The sequence below is a fragment of the Doryrhamphus excisus genome, chromosome 10 (assembly GCF_030265055.1).
Source record: "Doryrhamphus excisus isolate RoL2022-K1 chromosome 10, RoL_Dexc_1.0, whole genome shotgun sequence".
Classification (NCBI taxonomy): domain Eukaryota; kingdom Metazoa; phylum Chordata; class Actinopteri; order Syngnathiformes; family Syngnathidae; genus Doryrhamphus; species Doryrhamphus excisus.
In genome coordinates this window covers 1115150-1137403 of record NC_080475.1, presented here as the reverse complement: position 1 = coordinate 1137403, position 22254 = coordinate 1115150, and the positions used below count along the sequence as shown (strand labels likewise).

Genomic DNA, 22254 nt, shown 5'->3' with positions numbered 1-22254 from the left:
GCAGAAGAAGCTGGTGTTGAAATTTGATGACAATGTTGAGAGTAAAACAACTGGAGGGATCCTCCCGTGGAGGTACCGTGTTGACAGATGAAGATGCATGCCTCGTGTGTGTGTGTGTGTGTGTATTGATCAATGATGCCGTGGAGGCAATGTATTTCACTACGATCTTGATGGATCTCTTCCAAGTACTCACCCTATTCTCTGCCTCGTTACGTCAGACCTGCAACCACGCTCTAATTGCAGCTTCCCACAGCACGTCCATCTGTGGAGATTCACGACTATTCTATGGCAACCTATGAGCATGCATATGGATGAGTGGGAGACGCTGCACCCTCCCTCACCTCTTCCTTTGTCTCAGCAGATACTGTAAGGCGTCCCTGCAGGAACACGACTCGGGGGTTTGCAGGGGGATTTCTTGTATGCGGGAGTTTAAGAGAGCTTTCGGGAAAGTCCTTTCAGACCTGCTGTGCATCTGATGAGCACATCTAGACGATGTCCCCGTATAATCCTTTCTCGTTTTAAGTGTTTTAAGTACCACACTCCTTAGCCCTGTGAAATCAGAACAGGCTTCGGTCGAGGTCTTTTGTCTTCCGCCCCACTCGGTCGTACATGTTGTGTTGTTTTTAAACCAACATGAAATAATCCCGATATAAAATGTGTGAAATGCGTTATAAAAAACAAAAAGTAGGCCCCGCATGTGTGGTGTGAGTGTGGGTGGCACACATGTACACATTTGTTATTTACCGCAGTGTCTCTGTTGGCAAGCTGTCTCTTTACTTTGCCAGGTAAGGTCACATAAAGAACGCCTCACTTTAGAAGCTGTTAATTATGCAGCAGTGTGGTCGACCGCCATCAACTCGGGAAGGTCATTTGTTCCCTCGACCTATTAATGCTTGAAAACTCCAAAGACTTTTTTGTCAGCATCGTGTGATTTTTAGTGACACCGAGCTGATTTTTTGTCGATATGGCACGCTTAAAGATACATACCGTTATTTTTTTTCCATTTGATGTCTCCTCACACCGCAAGGTGTATTGACACTACATGTGTTTATGTACACTGCACAGGCAAGCCCCTACATGTTTATATACATTTAATGCGTATGATGTTTTTTGCTGATGCATCCATATTGCGGCCCCCTAAAAACGAGGGCGACTGTTTCATCTAATTGAAGGTCAATATTTGCACGAGTGTTTTCCCACAGACAACTTTCCTGGTTTGGTCTAGACAGAACACAGGCTCTCTATGTGCTTTGGTGAAATCAGAGGGCTTGTCATATTCTGGTCTTGCATCGCCAGACTTATTCCTCTTTTCTAAGTTTACCCTGTGAAAAAAGCAAGTTGGTTATACTGACAGGGATGGAAACTCCCTTTTTTTTTTGTGAGATTCGCGAAAAGGATTAAAGTTTGCACAGCTCATCGGATCCCTCATGAAACGCTCGCACGTGGCTAATTAAATTCAGCAGGCATAGAGATCTTCCTGTAGGATTAGGGTTTTATGTATTCATTTTAGAGACAAGCGACAAACATTTGCAGAGGAGACATGTGAAACCTATATTCTACCAATAAGGTCGTAGTTCAGTGATATTCATCTGTCGAGCATTGCAAAATTGTGTGCAGAGTCATGTGTGTTTATGGTGATCTAAATGTACTCACCAGACACAGCAGACTGGAAAGTGGCTTATAGAGTATTTATATATCAGCGTTTCCACTCTGGTAATTGTGCAATGTCAAACATTTGACATTGAAATGTAAATGAACGCCTTATAAAAAACCTTGACGGTCTTGACGGTTTCCAACGTGAGATGTTTTCCACATCACAGCACAGCAGAGGGGGCACTATAATGATTCGGGCTGCTTTTTCAAGTTGTGCAGGGGCGTCAAATGGCAGCTGGCTATGTGGAGATGATGCATGACCGGGGTGTTCAACAGCACAATGCCACAATTCCTCATAAATTCCAAGTTTTTCTATCAATTTCTTATGCTGCTTGTCCTCACTAGGGTTGCAGGGGTATGCTAGAACCCAGTTGACTTAGGGTGAGAGACAGGGAACACCCTAGACTGGTCGCCAGCCAAGGCTCAAACAATCATTCACACTCGCATTCATACCTATTAAGATAGAGCCGCCAATTAAGCTAACATGCATGTTTTTGGAATGTGGGAGGTAACCGGAGTACTCGGGGAAAAAACACGCATGCAATCTCCCGACTCTGTGGCCAACATGCTAATCACTCGGCCAATTCCCATTAAAAAAAATCTAATTTTTTGGTTGTTTTTTCTCTTAATATTTTGACTTTATTTTGCTAAATGACAGCAGTTTTTTTTAACTAGTTCAATGTCTTAAGGTAAATTTGTTCTCGTAATTATGACTTTTTATGACCTAATTTACCAAAATTGCGACTTAAGTTTGTTTTTCGGGCTGCACGACGCAGACCTCAGAGCTAGGAGACCAGGGTTCAATTCCACTCTCGGCCATCTCTGTGTGGAGTGTTTGCATGTTCTCCCCGTGCATGCGTGGGTTTTCTCCGGGTACTCCGGTTTCCTCCCACATTCCAAAAACATGCTAGGTTATTTAGCGACTCTAAATTGTCCATAGGTATGAATGTGATTATGAGTATAGACAACTACAATACATTGACGAGACAATAGCCACCACAGGAAGTACGCTGTGAAGAATAAAATGTATCGTAAAATCGACCAGCACTACTTACCACTAAATTTGGGTGTGGTTAATTTTGAGCTTAACTGTATACAGTAAATTCTGAAAATAAATAATGGTAAAAATCATGCGTGGGTTTTCTCCGGGTACTGCGGTTTCCTCCCACATTCCAAAAAACATGGACTCCAAATTGTCCATAGGTATGAATGTGAGTGTGAATGGTTGTTTGTCTATATGTGCCCTGGGATTGGCTGGCCACCAGTCCAGGGTGTACCCCGCCTCTCGCCCATAGACAGCTGGGATAGGCTCCAGCACCTTGTGAGGAAAAGCGGTAGAAAATGAATGAAAGTTTGTTCTTCATAATAGTGTATTACGACTTGTTTCAATGTTATGATATTATTCTTGTAAAAAGACATTTTGGGGGAGATTACTTGTAGTATATTGACCTTATTTTTGGAAAAATTACTGCTGATTTTAGTATTTTTTCTTTTTTTTTCTTTTTTTTTTTTGTTAAAATATATTTTTAGAATGTGTAATAAAATAAAAAAAAACAGCTACAGGCCACAGATGGGTCCCTGAGTGGCACTTTGGACACCCCCTGGCATATGCTGTTTATACAGAACCGGAATAACGTCACTCTTTTGGGCCATCCTGCGTGTCCCCCCGATCTAAATCCAATTGAGGACATTTGGGGAAGGATGTCAAGGGGCGTTCCCGACAGTGGATGTCCTCTGTGAAGCTATCTTCACCACCTGGAGCAATATTCCCTGTAGCTTTCTGGATACACTGGCATCCGGCATGCCCAAACCAATTTTAGAGGTGATTAACAAGAATGGTGCAACTACTGTACTCTAATTACTGAGTCCTTTTTTTTGAGCTATGGCCTTAAATTTTTGATCAGCTGATGAACAGCCTATTTCACGTTAATGGTCGTTTGCAATAAATAGCTTACTCATTTCCAAGTTTTTGTCTCACTCCAGGCTGTACAGTATCGAGTGGTTAGCGTGCTCGCCACACAGCTAGGAGACCTGGGTTCGATTCCCCCCTCGGGTATCTCTGTGTGGAGTTTGCATGTTCTTCTTGTGATTCTTGTGTTATTGGGATTTTATACCTGCAGCATCTAATTGTTACGTCAATGGCCAAACACAGTTTTTTTCAGTGTAAATGTCCCAGGTTTGTACCCGCAACCTCCAAACAATAGCATGAAGTAGTGAATCACTGCAAGTCAGTGAGTAATATCCTATCCCATTGGTCACATGCCTCTGAAGATGAATCATGTACTGGTTGCTCCAGTCTCTTTTTCGGTTGTCGGATTGAAGCTAGGTTCATTTGTCGATCGGTGCAGATGTTGTGACATCTCCCACGATGATTACAGAGGCCTTTCTTAGACACGATATTGACCCCCCCACCTCCCATCCTCATTCACCTTGTGCCTCCTCTTGCCAGAGCAAAACCCCAGAGCTGCTGACACAGACTCGTCCATTGTGTAATTGAGAAAATAAACAGATGATGGCAAAAAAAAGCATGTGGTGCCCGTCATAGGACTTTGTGTTTATCCTCAGCTGCAGGATGTCGAGGCCAGTTTTTCATCACCGTTTGGGGAGCAAGGATGGATGAGGTGGGATATATTGTGGGTGAGTGGGTGGCTAGAGAGTCATTGTGGGCAAGTAGTTCAGGCTGACTCGATCACATCCATCATGCTCATGCTCAGACTGTGTCGGTGTCATAATTGTCTATCATGTGGAATGTGTTAATTGTGTTATGTTGTGTAACTATATAGGACAGGGGTCTCAAACACGCGGCCCGCGGGCCAAATGTGGCCCGCAGGACACTAGTTTGAGGCCCCCGCCATGATATAAAAGTTTAATGTTAGTGCAGACCGCGCAAGTTTGATATGGATGCTGTATGGTATCATGTACCCAGAAAAAATTATTACGTTTGATTAATGTTCATGTTAAAGGTTAAATAACTGTTAATAGTTATCCTCCCTATCCGTGTGGAAGTGGTAAGTTTTTGGCTATTTAAGTTTAAAGGAAATAACTTGAAGGCTACCGTTTAGGTCGCTAGCTCTCTAGTTTGCGAGTTAGCATGTGTCTCAAGACCCTGCAGTTGCGCAATATGTTGTAAATAAAAAGAGTCTAAATGTGACTATAGTCGTGTTTTGTCATGTCTACAGGGCTCTAATAATGCTTTGTTCATTTTAATCTGAAAAAAATAATTTGTCTACCCACCAACTATATGTGGTTTCTTAAGTTTTTATCATTGGCTGTTTTATTATTATTATTATATTTATATTTATTATTATATTATATTTATTATTATATTTATTTATTACTGATTGATTGAATTTCTTTATTCTTGATTTGTTTATTTATTTTTCATCTTATTTTGTGTAGAAAAATAAAAAGTAAGATATTTGAGAACAGTGGAATGTTTTATCAGAGCTTTTCTTGTAGAAAATCGGAACCAAAGCAAAGTTTATTTATTTTTCTGTTTTTAATAAATGCGTTTTTTTTTTTTTTTTTTGGAAAACCTGATGCGGCCCAGTCTCACCCAGACCCTAGCTCCAGTGGCCCCCAAGTAAATTGAGTTTGAGACCCTTGATATAGGAGGAACTCATTCTGGTACAACTACTGTAATAGGCTGCAAGCAGGTCCATGTGGTTAAAATGGCTTTTTGGCACATTTAACCCAACATTAGCTTAGCGGCGGACTCTAAATTGTCCAAAGGTGTAAATGTGAGTGTGACTGATGATTTACCTTTCCTGCGACTGACTGGTGACCAGTCCAGGGTGTACTCCACCTCTCGCCGATAATCACCAACTCATCCGTAAGTGGTACAAATTAAAGGAATAGGGAAAAAAATACGCAAAATGAATGGTTCCTCCAACTGAATGGTTACTCACGTCAATACATACAGTAATTAGGGCGTTATGTAAAAATAATGTCGAATTGATTACAGTTCTGGGAAAAGGACAAAGAATGCTGAAGGAAGCGCTTCTTTGATCCGAGGTGCTTTCGATTATGTAACCCTGCTGTCCTCGCCAACCTTAAATAGTCAGCAGTCCTGGTGTTTGCGTCCAGGTAGTCCCCGAGTTTTGCTGCGTCAGCAACAACAAGGAGCAACCCCGGCTAGGTCACTGCAGAGTATGAATTTTCATCAGTGCTATTGTTGATTCCATTTTTTGTCCTCTGAAGACGTGTTTGTCCTGGCTTCTTCTGATGACAATGAGGTTAGGTCATTAAAAGGGTACTGGTTTTATCTTTGGATGAATCTGACTCCGACAACTGTTTCCACAGGGAAATTAGGAGATGCTTGACTGTTAGCATGTGGCCATCAGTGGAGGGTTCAGTTCCCCTGACTCCCTCTTCTGCTTGTGCTCACAGATTCTGCCTTCGCTTAACAGCCTCCTAACTAGGAGGTATCTGTGTAGCTAATAGGGACTCTTGGACTCTTACAGCAGCTGAAGCAGCAGGGCTGGTTTCCATTCGCTGCCCCTGAGTAGGTGTCCATTACTGTGTGAATGCCTAAATTACCCAGAGGAGGGGGGGTGAGGAAAAATACTGGGGTGGGGGTCTTCTGTGTTTTGGACAGATAAATATATGCTACAGCACCTACAAAAAATGGTAAAGTTTTATAAACTTGGATATGATTACTTTTTTGGCCACTCCAAATTGTCCATAGGTATGAATGTGAGTGTGAATGGTTGTTTGTCTATATGTGCCCTGTGATTGGCTGTCCACCAGTCCAGGGTGTACCCCGCCTCTCGCCGAAAGACAGCTGGGATAGGCTCCAGCATCCCCTGCAACCCTCGTGAGGAAAAGCGGTAGAAAATGAATGAATGATTCCTTTTTGTTTCAATTCCTTTTGCGTCACTTTGCGTTAAACTAACTAGACGTCAATTGATGTGTGCATGTCAATATATGTATTGATATTTAACTCGAGATGCTCGATATTGGCTTTCTTACTAATAGCCAATATGGTCCAGCCTTTTTCCATAATATTACGACTTAAAATAAAATTATTTATTTCTGTAATATTTCAACTTTCAAATTTTTCCTCATAAATTACAAGTTGGGCTGCACGGTGGAAGAGTGGTTAGCGCGCAGCCTTCACAGCTAGGAGACCAGGGTTCAATTCCACCCTCGGCCATCTCTGTGTGGAGTTTGCATGTTCTCCCCGTGCATGCGTGGGTTTTCTCCGGGTACTCCGGTTTCCTCCCACATTCCAAAAACATGCTAGGTTAATTAGCGACTCCAAATTGTCCATAGGTATGAATGTGAGTGTGAATGGTTGTTTGTCTATATGTGCCCTGTGATATGTGCCTCTCGCCCGAAGACAGCTGGGATAGGCTCCAGCATACCCCCCGCGACCCTTGTGAGGATAAGTGGTAGAAAATGAATGAATGAATGAATGAAATTACAAATTTATCTATCCATTTCTTATGCTGCTTATCCTCACTAGGGTGGCATGAGTACGCTGGAACCCAGCTGACTTCGGGCAAGAGACAGGGAACACCCTAGACTGGTCGCCAGCCAAGGCTCAAACAATCATTCACACTCGCATTCATACCTATTAAAATAGAGCCGCCAATTAAGCTAACATGCATGTTTTTGGAATGTGGGAGGTAACCGGAGTACTCTGAAAAAAAAAACACGCACGCACAGGGAGGACATGCAAATGCCACAGAGGTCTTCCTGATCTCCTGATTCTGTAACCAACATGCTAATCACTCGGCCGATTCCCATAAATTTTTTTTCTCATTTTTTTGTCATCGTTTTTTCTCTTAATATTTTGACTTTATTTTGTTAAATGACAGCAGGTTTTTTAACTAGTTCAATGTCTTAAGGTAAATTTGTTCTCATTATTATGACTTTTTATGACCTAATTTTCCAAAATTGCGACTTAAGTTTGTTTTTCGGGCTGCACGGCGCAGACCTCACAGCTAGGAGACCAGGGTTCAATTCCACCCTCGGCCATTTCTGTGTGGAGTTTGCATGTTCTCCCCGTGTATGTGTAAATAAATTTTTTTTTCCAATTTTTTTGTCATCGCTTTTTCTCTTAATATGTTGACTTTATTTTGACTTTTGTACTTTTTATTTGATTTTCTTAAGGTAAATTTGTTCTAATTTTCCAAAATTGCGACTTAAGTTTGTTTTTCATAATAGGGTATTACGACTTGTTTCAATGAAGTTATGATATTCATTCATTCATTCATTTTCTACCGCTTTTTCCTCACAAGGGTCACGGGGGTGCTGGAGCCTATCCCAGCTGTCTTCGGGCGAGAGGCGGGGTACACCCTGGACTGGTCGCACATATAGACAAACAACCATTCACACTCACATTCATATCTATGGACAATTTGGAGTCCATGTTTTTTGGAACGTGGGAGGAAACCGGAGTACCCGGAGAAAACCCACGCATGCACGGGGAGAACATGCAAACTCCACACAGAGATGGCCGAGGGTGGAATTGAACCCTGGTCTCCTAGCTGTGAGGTCTGTGCGCTAACCACTCATCCGCCGTGCCGCCCTGTTATGATATTATTCTTGTAAAAATACTACATTTTAGGGGAGATTACGACTTTTTCCTTGTAATATTTTGACTTTATTTTTGGAAAATTACTGCTGATTTTAGTATTTTTTGCTGTTTTTTTTTTGTTAAAATATATTTTTAGAATGTGTAATAAAATTTAAAAAACAGCTACAGGCCACAAATGGGTCCCTGAGTGGCACTTTGGACACCCCTGGCATATGCTGTTTATACAGAACATTGTGTGGTTTGGAGTTTGTATACGCTCTATGCTTGTGTGTAGTAGTCTGCTCTATGAACAACTATGGTAAGCTCATTGAAGATCCCAAAGACGGCCCACCAGGGAATCCAATGTGCCAGCCCTGATCAGTCCAGTACCGCGGCCTGCAACGGATAAGCTGATATCGAAAATAGATGGATGGAAGGTTAGGCTTCGTTAAACTGTCGCCGTTTCCTTCACTGGTCACGGATATTGTTGGTGCCAATCTCGGTGTAAATTTACGAGACAAGTAAGACGGCAGGTTTCTTCCTGAACATTTTGTTCTGTTCGTTTCACAAGTGTAGCCACAGTTCTCAGAAGCGGCACTTTTTTCATTGCAGGGAAAATATCTTGTGTTAATGTTCCCTCCTGTCGACCTGCGTAATTCACACTTTATTGCTTTTCTGTGTGATCAGATTATCTTCAATGTTTTTTTTTTTTTCCACATCGGGGATTGTGTTGCATTGTTTCCTGCACTGTCATCGCCCACAGTCTAGAGCAGGGGTCTCAAACTCAATTTACCTGGGGGCCACTGGAGCTAGGGTCTGGGCAAGACTGGGCCGCATCAGGTTTTCCAAAAAAAAAAACAAAAAAACGCATTTATTAAAAACAGAAAAATATACAAACTTTTTCAGTGCTTTGGTTCCGATTTTCTACAATAAAAGCTCTGATAAAACATTCCACTGTTCTCAAATATCTTAATTTTTATTTTTCTGTACAAAATAAGATGAAAAATAAATAAACAAATCAAGAATAAAGAAAATCAATCAGTAATAAATAAATATAATAATAATAATAAAACGGAAAATAATAAAAACTTAAGAAACCACATATAGTTAAATTATTTTTTTCAGATTAAAATTAACAAAGCATTATTAGAGCCCTGTAGACATGACAACGGTAGCCTTCAAGTTATTTCCTTTAAACTTAAATAGCCAAAAACTTACCACTTCCACACGGATAGGGAGGATAACTATTAACAGTTATTTAACCTTTAACATGAACATTAATCAAACGTAATAATTTTTTCTGGGTACATGATACCATACAGCATCCATATCAAACTTGTGCGGGCCGCACTAACATTAAACTTTCATATCAAGGCGGGGGCCTCAAACTAGTGTCCTGCGGGCCACATTTGGCCCGCGGGCCGCGTGTTCGAGACCACTGGTCTAGAGGTTGCCGTCAAACATGCCTTTATGAATATTCACCAACGTGCTTCTCCTCTTAAGCCACACTGGAATTCAAGTGAGGGTGGCTATTTATGTATCAAACACCAGTCATCTTTTAAGCATTCCTGGTTTGACAGGCAAGATCGTAAGATCTTTTTTCTGCTGTGGCAGCCTCCAAATGACTTCAGTGTGTTTTGAGTGTTTTTGGGTGACGTACTGTAGGAACTATTTAGCAACTGGACGCGAGGTTTTCCTTGTAAAGGGAAGGAAAAGGGATTGCTGGCTAGTCACACATTTTCACTCACACCACTAAAAGTGTGCCGAATGATGAAGGCCTGCCAACATGTACATATTTTTCACACATTTGGACTGTTGAATACGCTTGTATGCTTTGCTGTTTTCATTTCAACTGTACATAGACATGGACCTAGTGGCAGGGTAATTATCCTGAATCATATTTCCATCACAAAATGTCTTCTGTACTTGCCTTTGTAGGCGAAAAAATTTATCTATCACTGTCACATATTCACATTGCCAATATTGTGTTGTAGCAAAATGAATGATGTAATATTGCATCAGTTGCATTGGTCATTATTTCCCTTTCTTTTTCTTTTCTAGCCAAATGCCGTGAGGTTCACAGTTGGCGACTCCTTTGAATTTGTATTTACAGGTACGTCCCCCTTTCAGATGGGGCAAAGTTGTTTCATTTTATGGCTTTTCTCTGCAATTTATTGTCTGATCAGCTAGAATAATGATGTCACACACTCCCGTTAAAGACTTTGCACAGGCTGTAGAAAGTTATAGTGTGTAGTAAATCATTCTGGAAGCATAATATTGGGGAGATGTTGAGAAACAGAAACACATTTTCAGAGGTGAAGCTACCCTGTATTTGATATACCATACCATACCACAACATAAACAACAAAAATAAGGGTTGTTTTACATCAAATTATAAATATATTTACAAATATAACACCATGAAGTATTTACAATTTCCACATTTTCACGTTAAAATTTTGCGGTAACCTTCTGCACGCTACACTCCTCCACGCTCCATCACTTCATTCTCCGGTTTCCTCCCACATTCCAAAAACATGCTAGGTTAATTGCCGACTCCAAGTTGTCCATAGGTATGAATGTGAGTGTGAATGGTTGTTTAACTATATGTGCCCTGTGATTGGTTGGCGACCAGTCCAGGGGTGTACCCCGCCTCTCGTTCCAAGTCAGCTGGGATAGGCTCCAGCATATCTTTGCGACCCAAATGAGTACAAGCCGCATAGAAAATTTGTGAAAATTATGTGATTTTTTTTCCCCACATAGCATCATGACTATACATAACCTCAGTTAGTGTCATTAATCTCTTCCAGAAGGTCCGACTCAAACCAAAACATTCGCATAGTGAGCCGAATCAAAGCTGCTGGATGTCACAGCGCCCACGATTGAACGTACTGCTTTGAGTATGTAAAGCAGGGGTCTCAAACTCAATTTACTAGGGGGCCACTGGAGCTCGGGTCTGGGTGAGACTGGGCCGCATCGGGTTTTCCAAAAAAAAAAAAAAAAACGCCTTTATTAAAAACAAAAAAAACTTCGCTTTGGTTCCAATTTTCTACAAGAAAAGCTCTGATAAAACATTCCACTGTTCTCAAATACTTCTTACTTTTTATTTTTCTACACAAAGTAAGAAACAAATGAAGAATAAAGAAAATCAATCAATCAGTAATAAATAAATAAATATAATAATAATAATAAAACGGCAAATAATAAAAACTTAAGAAACCACATATAGTTGGTGGGTAGACAAATTATTTTTTTCAGATTAAAATGAACAAAGCATTATTAGAGCCCTGTAGACATGACAAAACACGACTATAGTCACATTTATACTCTTTTTATTTACAACATATTGCGCAACTGCAGGGTCTTGAGACACATGCTAATTCGCAAACTAGAGAGCTAGCGACCTAAACGGTAGCCTTCAAGTTATTTCCTTTAAACTTAAATAGCCAAAAACTTACCACTTCCACACGAATAGGGAGGATAACTATTAACAGTTATTTAACCTTTAACATGAACATTAATCAAACGTAATAATTTTTTCTGGGTACATGATACCATACAGCATCCATATCAAACTTGCGCGAGCCGCACTAACATTAAACTTTCATATCAAGGCGGGGGCCTCAAACTAGTGTCCTGCGGGCCACATTTGGCCCGCGGGTCGCGTGTTTGAGACCCCTGATGTAAAGTATGTAAACTAAACATAACTCGCACTAATTTTATTTGTCCATTTTGTATGCATAACAAATATTTTGCTCTTTTAAGCCACTTTTGGTAACATATACTAGTCGGTGGTGAAGTTATTCTTGAGTCAGTGTTGTTCAGCAGCTCTAATGTTTTGAATGGTAAACTTGGAAAGTCATAGGAAGTAATCAACTTTATTTAGTCTTTGTGAGGAAATAGTCGGCTGACCACAAAAAAAACCTCAGCTGACTTTATTTCCCTGGAGCTGGTGTGATTACTAGGTGCCGATTTGGCAATGGGTGGATCTTACATATGATCTTATCCAACAAGCTTATCTACCTCTGCAAAGGTCTGAAATTCTGCCACTGTCCTCTTTTACTCTGCCAACTCTCGAGCTAACGCTAAAGCTGCTGTTCGTGCTTATGAGCAGTGAAAAGAGCAAAGCAAGGAAAATTATGGAGTCCATGGCATTGGGTAACCAGCCATTTTCGGTTTCTGTTTATTTTTGGTAAGAGACCTGCAGTGTAACATGTTGTGCAAGTTTTGTTTTTAACATGTAAAAAAAATAAAAGACCAAAGTAACTAATGTAATTTAGTGGTTTGGACAACAGTTTTTGTTGAGGGTTTTTTCCAGCACGAGGCGCCTTTTTAAGGTCTTGCCACAGCATCTCAATAGGATTCAGGTCAGGACTTTTGGATCATTGACCTGCTGCAGAACCCAAGTTGGTTTCAGCTTGAGGTCATGAACAGATGGTCGGACATTCTCCTTCAGGAATTTTTTGGAAGACAGCAGAATTTATGGTTCCACTTATCACAGCAAGTCGTCCAGGTCCTGAATCAGCAAAAAAACCCCAGACCATCACACTACCACCACCATATTTTACTGTTGGTATAATGTCATTTTTCTGACATGTTGTATTGTCATTGACTAATATTTACATTTTTTGGATGATCAGGAAGGGGGGAAACACTTTTCCACACCACTGTAGATAAGCGTCGGAAAACCCTTTAGAGTGAGCCTTAATAACGTTTGTCTCTTTACTTTCCCATGACGTAGTGAGATCATCCTCACTGGAAATTACCTGGCAGGGTACATTGTAGGGATCCGATTCAATCAGAGGTGGTTATGGGAGCGCTCTGCTTTATTGAGGTCAATTGACTTCTTCATGTGACTGCCAACGTGCAGCGCATGGGGGGAGCAAATTGCTTACCTGAGTAAACAAAGGATCTGCTTCACTATCAAGTGACCTGTCTGTTATGACTGAGAAGCCCTCAAATGCAACGTAATGATTGTGTGTGTGTGTGTGTGTCCTTCCAGTAAAGCTAGTGACGCTGCAGCTCAGAAACATCAGCCATACAAAGCCAGGCAAGGTGTAACAGGAAATCGATGCCACCTCCAAGCACATCAATGCACCGTCTCACGTTAACACCAGAGGCCTTCTCACTCTCTTTGTTCCTGCTTCATTCCTGCACTTTGCCTCTTTGAACGTATTGTCTATTTTGAGAAAGGCTTTGCTTAAAAATGATCAGGCCTCACTGGAAGGATGATGCTGCTTGTCTGAAGGAGGTGTGCCCCGGAGGGAGGAGAGGTAGCGGTAGTTTGAGAGAGGGGGAGTCGGGTTTCTTCCCACCACGTCTTGATGATGTGACGACAGCTGCAGGAATGCAACGCTAATTCCCCTAACTGGAGAGCTCGGTTACCGTGTCAGAGTGGGTGGTCAAGCCAGATAAAAATGTCTGATTATTTTGTCACTCGTGTTTATGCACAGCAGGATTGTGGCAGTGTGTGTGTGTGACTTGTACACGGAACCCCAGCCAGTAGCGTGTTTCTGGCTGGTCTGTAACACAAAAGTGGGCCACTTGGTTTGGCAGTAGAGTGGGTCATGTTAAAATTAAAGGCATGAATGTTAACTTTATGTGGAACTATTTTTTACTGGGAATGCTCTGGTCAGGGTTTTATGCTGCAGATTCCGATACCGATCATCCATGTAGTATGATCGTCCGATACCAATCACATAGCTTATTCATTCATTCATTTTCTACCGCTTTTTCCTCACGAGGGTTGCGGGGGTGCTGGAGCCTATCCCAGCTGTCTTCGGGCGAGAGGCGGGGTACACCCTGGACTGGTCGCCAGCCAATCACAGGGATTGATTGGCGATTTTACGATACATTTTATTCTTGACAGCGTACTTCCTGTGGTGGTTATTGTCTCGTCAATGTATTGTAGTTGTCTACACTCACACTCACATTCATACCTATGGACAATTTGGAGTCGCCAATTAACCTAGCATTTTTTCGGAATGTGGGAGGAAACCGGAGTACCCGGAGAAAACCCACGCATGCACGGGGAGAACATGCAAACTCCACACAGAGATGCCCGAGGGTGGAATTGAACCCTGGTCTCCTAGTCACATAGCTTAACCGTACATTATTTATATTTATTTAAGATGGTATTGGCAAATAAATGTTGTGCGAATTGTCCCCCCCCCACACGATTTTAGACGAGAAATGGGAGAAAATCTGAAGAAAACCAGCTTTTTCTGAAAAAATACATTTCAAGCATAACTTTCACTTTGAGACATCAAAATAACAATTTATATATGAATAAAAATTTGGGTAGTTAGCATGCAGGCCTCACAGCTAGGAGACCCGAGTTCAATTCCACCTTTGGCCATCTCTGTGTGGAGTTTGCATGTTCTCCCCGTGCTTTTCTCCGGGTACTCCGGCTTCCTCCCACATTCCAAAAACATGCTAGGTTAATTGGCGACTCTAAATTGTCCATAGGTATGAATGTGAGTGTGAATGGTTGTTTGTCTATATGTGCCCTGTGATTGGCTGGCCACCAGTCCAGGGTGTACCCCGCCTCTCACCCGAAGATAGCTGGGATAGGCTCCAGCACCCCTGCGACCCTCGTGAGGAAAAAGCGGTAGAAAATGAATGAATGAATAAAAATTTGGGTGGTTAGCGCGCAGGCCTCACAGCGAGGAGACTCAAGTTCAATTCCACCCTCCATCTCTGTGTGGAGTTTGCATGTTCTCCCCGTGCATGCGTGGGTTTTCCCCGGGTACTCCGGTTTCCTCCCACATTCCAAAAACATGCTAGGTTAATTGGCGACTCCAAATTGTCCATAGGTATGAATGTGAGTGTGAATGGTTGTTTGTCTATATGTGCCCTGTGATTGGCTGGTGACCAGTCCAGGGTGTACCCCGCCTGAGCTGCCTATCCCAGCTCTCTGACGCATTTGGCCCGCGGGCCGCGAGTTTGAGGCCCCTGGTTTAGAATGATATTATGGAGATACTCCATAGTAGTGGATTTTCTTTTGGCACACGTCATCTTAAATTTAATATTTGCCAACAAAACAGCAACACAACACAAACACACATTCATTACTTACCAGGTTTGAGCTAAACTTGATTGTCTCTTAGATATTTTACATGTGTACATCCATATAACGTATTAGATACTGCAGTATATTGGTACTAAGACCAGTATATAGCCCCCGTTTTGTTATTCTCCACTCTCTCACACCTCCACACATAAACAAGGGTGTTTTGGCCCACAGTGTCGGTATATGTGCATTGAGGTTAAAGGGTGGCTGAGTCTGCAGTGTCCTGTGAATGTCTACTACAGCATGGCGTTGAGGAGAATGGCCAGCGGGGGCACACAGAGGCGACGTGAGAGTAAACTGTAATTTGGCATGTAGGCTGAATGGAGTTGTTTGTCACGGAGGTTAAGCCATTACTGGGACGGGGGGGGGGTTGGCCTTGAGTAAATCAGAAGCGGAGGGGTAGCCTCGGGTGGTGTTGATACATTCTGCGGCCTGGTTGGGGTGTTTGACCAAAAAGTGCGGTCCAGCTTTCACCTGTTGACTCCAATTAACATAGCGGCGGGTTAACACAGATGCTGCTTGCGGGTTCTTGTGCTTCTTCTTGTACACCACGTAGCTGATTAAGTTGACATCAGACATCGGTATATGCGATCTGGATTGTGAGCGCAAAATTCAGACTAGACCCCAAGCATTAGGTTCCATGTCTGATTATGCAGGGCTGGACAATAACGATGTACCAAAACAAAATTTGGGGCAAGTAAATCCAATCAGTGATATTCCCGTCGGGCAAGTGCACTTCGGCATGCCATACTGCAAAGAGTTTTTCTTGTTGGGTGTTGGTAATTCCGGTGGTAATTTGCAAACCGATCAAAGCCCACAGTCCGCGTTTTACCCACACCCGTTCTTGTTTGTGATCAACTAATCAGCGATCGTTTGACTAGGAAAACATCTATCATGGCGTCCCTGCCAACATGGTCTAATTCTTCAATAACTTCTGAAGAAAAACAGCAAAAAGTGATGAACCAGTGCCTCCTAAACAAGTATTTTATTAGCGGCAGCAAATCAAATGATGGCACAGGTGAGTGAATCACATTGCTGTGACAATTTGAAGTGGTCACAATGAAACACCACCCATTAGATCCAATACCAAGTGCTGATTTTGCACAAGCTACAAAATCTAGCGCTTCCATTTCTCTGTGGATTTTTCTCACCTTTTGCTTTTATATATTTTTCTTTGCTAGTACACAAATGTGTCTATTCAATAATGTTTCATTGTGGTGCACAACTTATAAAAGTGCCTAGAAGTCTCTCGACAATGCAGATTTCCATGCAACGTCATGATTTATGTAGGGAAAACAACCATAAGAAATGATAATCATTTAATCTTTATTTGAGATTCTCATGTGATGCCACAAAAATTAGATGATATCATGATGGCAGTCTTTTCATTTTACATGGGGCAAGTTCGGGCAGGTAGTTCTCACCTTAAGGATTCCACATGGGCAAGTCATTTTTGTTTTTAATGTAGAGCCCTGTTATGCGTGTTATATAAATGCAAACCAGCATCATCATCATCAACAACAAAGAGGCACAGTATAGCTGAGAGAGTGAATTTAAAAGAGCCGACAGTCGGCCGCAGTCAACTGTGTGGGAGAATTTGCTCTCCAACCTTCACATTCACATCCATCTGTGAGACTTGTGGGTGCAGGCAGGACAGTTTATGACAATACCACACTTTTTATCCTCATTGCAAATGGGTCATGTTTTTTTTTATTGCAATATGTGGCATTCACATGTCTGTTTTGGCTTTAGTGCTCAGCTAAATAAAAATACACAGTGAGTAAGGGGACATTAACAGCTACTGTAAATGGGGCTGAAATCGTAAAATGGAGAGAGACGAGGAAAGGAGGATAAAGAAAAGGAGATGGCAAGCGAAACAGAGGGTGGTCACTCTCTTAGTGTTTTTGCAAGATCAGATATCACATCTGCTGAGGACACAAATCGATCTGCATTAACAAAAGAGGACCAGGCTCTCGACTCCATTAGCTGGCAGCTTGGTTGCATGTGTAAGACCTCGTCTCCGACACCCCACCAGCTCACTTCAGTCTGGTATGATCATGATTTTGAGTTTCCATATGCAAAATATGATTTTGTCACCCTTTTGTTGGGGTTCTCACCACAGTTATTTTGCAGGGTTTTTATTCCTTTGTAGCAAAAACAATTGTCCAATTCTGATTTTTATCCGGGCTGCACGGCGGTCGAGTGGTTAGCATGCGTGGGTTTTCTCCGGGTACTCCGCTTTCCTCCCACATTCCAAAAACATGCTAGGTTAATTGGTGACTCCAAATTGTCCATAGGTATGAATGTGAGTGTGAATGGTTGTTTGTCACTATGTGCCCTGTGATTGGCTGGCCACCAGTCATAGCGACCCTAGTGATCAGTGGCATATACAATTTATATATATATATATATATATACATTTTGCTATTTTTACGCTTGAAAATGCTTAATTTAGGTAATGAATGTGTGCATTTTTTACGAACAATAGGCTGTATTCATCCACAAAACAGCAATTTTTAATTTTTGAAAACATCAATATGGTGAGTTTTCTCCAGGTACTCCGGTTTCCTGCCACATTCCCACAACATGTTTGATTAATTGGCGACTCCAAATTGTTCATAGGTGTGAATGTGAGTGTGAATGGTTGTTTGTCTATATGTGCCCTGTGATTGGCTGGCCACCAGTCCAGGGTGTACCCCGCCTCTCGCCCGAAGACAGCTGGGATAGGCTCCAGCACCCCTGCGACCCTTGTGAGGAAACGCGGTAGAAAATGAATGAATGATTTTTATCCATTAAAATGAATTTTCAAGTCACCCATATTAGAAATCAACGTGTTTACAATTACTGAAAACCTCAAACAACCCATAAGAAGTGCACACATCCCTTTAAATATCTACACAGGCATCAACATTGAGCATAGATTGGCTCTGATTCCGATTAAAGGTTATGCGATTCCATGGCCTACAGCAGGGGTCTCAAACACGCGGCATGTGGCCTGCAGGACACTAGTTTGAGGCCCCCGCCTTGATATGAAAGTTTGATATGGATGCTGTATGGTATCATGTACCCAGAAAAAATTATTACGTTTGATTAATGTTCATGTTAAAGGTTAAATAACTGTTAATAGTTATCCTCCCTATCCGTGTGGAAGTGGTAAGTTTTTGGCTATTTAAGTTTAAAGGAAATAACTTGAAGGCTACCGTTCAGGTCGCTAGCTCTTTAGTTTGCGAGTTAGCATGTGTCTCAAGACCCTGCAGTTGCGCAATATGTTGTAAATAAAAAGAGTATAAATGTGACTATAGTTGTGTTTTGTCATGTCTACAGGGCTCTAATAATGCTTTGTTAATTTTAATCTGAAAAAAAATAATTTGTCTACCCACCAACTATATGTGTTTTTTAAGTTTTTATTATTTGCCGTTTTATTATTATTATTATTATTATATTTATTTATTTATGACTGATTGATTGATTTTCTTTATTCTTGATTTGTTTATTTATTTTTCATCTTATTTTGTGTAGAAAAATAAAAAGTAAGATACAGTGGAATGTTTTATCAGAGCTTTTCTTGTAGAAAATCGGAACCAAAGCATGGTAACACATGCTAACTCGCAAACTAGAGAGCTAGCGACCTAAACGGTAGCCTTCAAGTTATTTCCTTTAAACTTAAATAGCCAAAAACTTACCACTTCCACACGGATAGGGAGGATAACTATTAACAGTTATTTAACCTTTAACATGAACATTAATCAAACGTAATAATTTTTTCTGGGTACATGATACCATACAGCATCCATATCAAACTTGCGCGGGCCGCAGTAACATTAAACTTTCATATCAAGGCGGGGGCCTCAAACTAGTGTCCTGCGGGCCACATTTGGCCCGCGTGCCGCGTGTTTGAGACCCCTGCTCTACATAGATGTCTTCCCCACACTGTGTTATTTTCCAAAAGCATGAAGTCGGAGTAGTCTTTTGTGCACTCGGTGGGCTCCGTCTTTAAATAGATCGCCTTTCTGTCACTACACACCACACACGTATGGACAGAGTGTGTCAGTTTACCGGAAGACCGCACAAAACTGAAATAATCTGCCCTCAGAACAGAAGCACCCCTCTATGAGAGTACTCCTTTATTTGCACATTTTACTACATGTGTTTGCAATTTATGGCACAAATGTCCCAAATATATCATCGGTGTGACTGCCTGTAAATGCAGTAACTAGTCATTTTGTCAAATTACACCTCACGGTTGCACCGAAACAACATTAAATATTCCCCCGTCAGCATAATGTTGGTGCGGTTGCGTAGTAAGGTGTTTGCACATGTTTGCAATCTTCAGCCGGGATTGTTTTGATGGTGTTGTGTTGTTTCAACGCCTTCCAAAGTACTCCGCGTTGCTAATCTGATATGGAGAACTGTTCCTGTTTCTGTTTCCCGGGCACCCTGCTCCGTTTTCCCGTCAGAAGCCATCAGTCTAACAGACAAAGGGACAAAGCGACGACAGATGGGTGAAGGTTCCTCACTGGGAAGTCGAGTATTGAAGGTGTGGTGCTGCAAAATGGTTGACAATGAGCACATTCACGTAGATACAATACGATGCCTCGAAGCTTGCAGCGGTCGGCAACAACGCTCAGAACAACGTTCCTATTGATAAACAAAAAAAAGAGCGAGAAGGTGAGAGATAGTGTTGGATATTTTGATGAAGAAAGCGTCATAAAGGAGTAAGACACAAACGCTAGCGGCTCCTTGTGACTCATCCCACCCGTCATCCCACCAGGCCACCATGTGTTGCCGCCCTATGCACCCCTCCTGCCTCCTTTTCTTTCTGATAAGCCCCGTTCTATGTGGCGGCTCGTCGCTGTGTGAGCGTGTTTATTTTAGGCCCGCGTGAGTCACACTTCCTGTACTCTTGCCAGTGAGGCAACGCTCTATGGAACAGCGGGAGACGCGTTCATTCTCAATTCTCTCTTTCTCCGCTCGTGTCTCTCCCTCTCCTTGATAGGCCCGGGCCTCGCTGCTGCGTAATGCGGGGGCTCGCTTGAATGGATGACACTCTGGAATTCATTTACAGATGCAGCACACGCCGGCAGGAACGGGAAGCTATACGTAAATGACACATGTAGGCAGAAGGTTCATTAGTCATGAAGGAGGCCCACCTCTACAGTACCAACATGTAGCCAGGAAGTGATAATTGTAAGGAGATGCCCCAAATAATGCAGGGGAAAACCTGGTGGCTTTGTTTGTAAACAGTGTAAACAGTGATCTGATTTGTTTCTACTGGCTGGATTCCAGGGGTGTAAGAAAATATCATTTCGGCGATATATCGCGATACTTTGTTCCACGATACTGTATCGATATTAAAAATGATCACATACTACAGTATTAATTGGCCCTGTACCCTAGAAACCACCCATGAATGATACGGGAAAAGGCCGAAATGATACTGTGTCAAAGCCCAGGGCAGTGATACTGATGAAATATAGAGTTTAACCATGTCCAGTATCAGCCCCCGTAGTTGTCCACTCAGAGCGCGCTGCTCTGGTATCGTGCCCCTGAAACAACCAATCAGAGAACAGCGCACGAGTGCTTAGTGCCTAGTGCTTCTCCAGTCACCAAAAAACCCAAACTTGATTAATGGAACTTTAATTGTCAGACATTGATAAGATAAGACTGTTGATTAAATATTATTGTTGAAATATTTTTGCAATTATTGTGTTTACACTGTTTAGATATAATACATGTAATAAACTGAACATTTTCTGGAAACAAAATGGTGTTTTGATTAAATAGTACGTGATAATAAGCTCATGATTAAATAGTATGTGATAATAAGATCATCACATGGTTTGTCTGGTATCAGGCCCAGTATCATGCATGCCAATATAGTGTCAGTATACTGACACTTGGGGGCATGATACCTGGCCTGATACCAGACAAACCATGTGATAACCTATAAGTATGATATGGATATTTTTAGGTATTTATCATAGACTGTATATGGTATTTATTCAAGTGCAGACACGGCAAAGGTTCATTTCTGATTTTAATTTAAACCTCCGATCGTTAGGTGGCAGAACTTACGTAGTCAATTAGGCAAGAATTAGGCAAGAACGTCCTCACACATAAACACAATTCAACATGGCAGAATGCCAGCACATAACAGCGGCCCCTGCGGCGTACAAGGCTGAAGTGGACACATTTTGGATTTCTACACAAAGTAGGGTGTGCACAAATTGACAAAACCCATGCCGTTTGGAAAATGTGTCGTGCCCCAATAAAGTATTCGGGAAAACATGACAAATCTGCGAGACACCATGAGGACCTGCCGCTAGCAAACAATGCGAAGGTCCTTTTGTGTACTACAAAAGTAGTACTGTGATATTGCAGGTATTTTGTTTTTCAAATTGATATCACTATTTTGTTAAATAATGGTTATTTCAAGCATCCTGAAATGACTTTTTACTGATGTTAGTTACTTTGTTCCACAAAAATACTGTTCTGATGGTGGATAAGTCAGGGACTGTATACTCTGCTTTTTTTCACAGCTAATAGAATGTCAACATTTGAGCAGGATCTTGACACATAATTTAATTTATTTGTTTTTTATGGGTTTTTTTTTTGTAAATTTGAAGGTGGATGTTAAAGCTTTATTTATCCAAATGTTACACTTGAAGTTTTTACAGAGGAAAGTTTGTGATACAGCATAACATACTGTTCTAATGGAATAAAAATGTGTTTAGTAAGTGCATATTGATGGTGTAATTCAGTTTTTCCAGGAAATAATCTTTAACTACAAGAAAAACAAAAAAATATCGCCTTGTTAACAGTGATATATCGTGATATATCGTATCGTGAGCCTAGTATCATGATACGTATCATATCGCCAGATTCTTGCCAATACACACCCCTACTGGATTCCAAGTTGTTCTAAATTGTAAACAGTTTTTCCATAAAAACTTAATGACTTCAGTATCAATCTTTTAAGTGCACAAACAATGTACACTTCACTCTA

At 41.5% G+C, this 22254-nt stretch overlaps 1 protein-coding gene across 4 annotated transcripts in view; it reads left to right on the top strand.

Annotated features, from left to right (window-relative positions):
- Nucleotides 1-22254, top strand: part of LOC131136489 (transcription factor HIVEP3) — a 72399-nt gene that overhangs the window by 15676 nt on the left and 34469 nt on the right. For 2 of the 4 annotated variants that reach the window (XM_058083366.1, XM_058083364.1), the window contains exon 2: nucleotides 10238-10289. The exons of the other annotated variants lie outside the window; for them this stretch is intronic. The gene's annotated coding sequence lies outside the window, so the exon portion shown is untranslated. The remainder of the gene's footprint in view (nucleotides 1-10237; nucleotides 10290-22254) is intronic. 4 annotated transcript variants of the gene reach the window in all.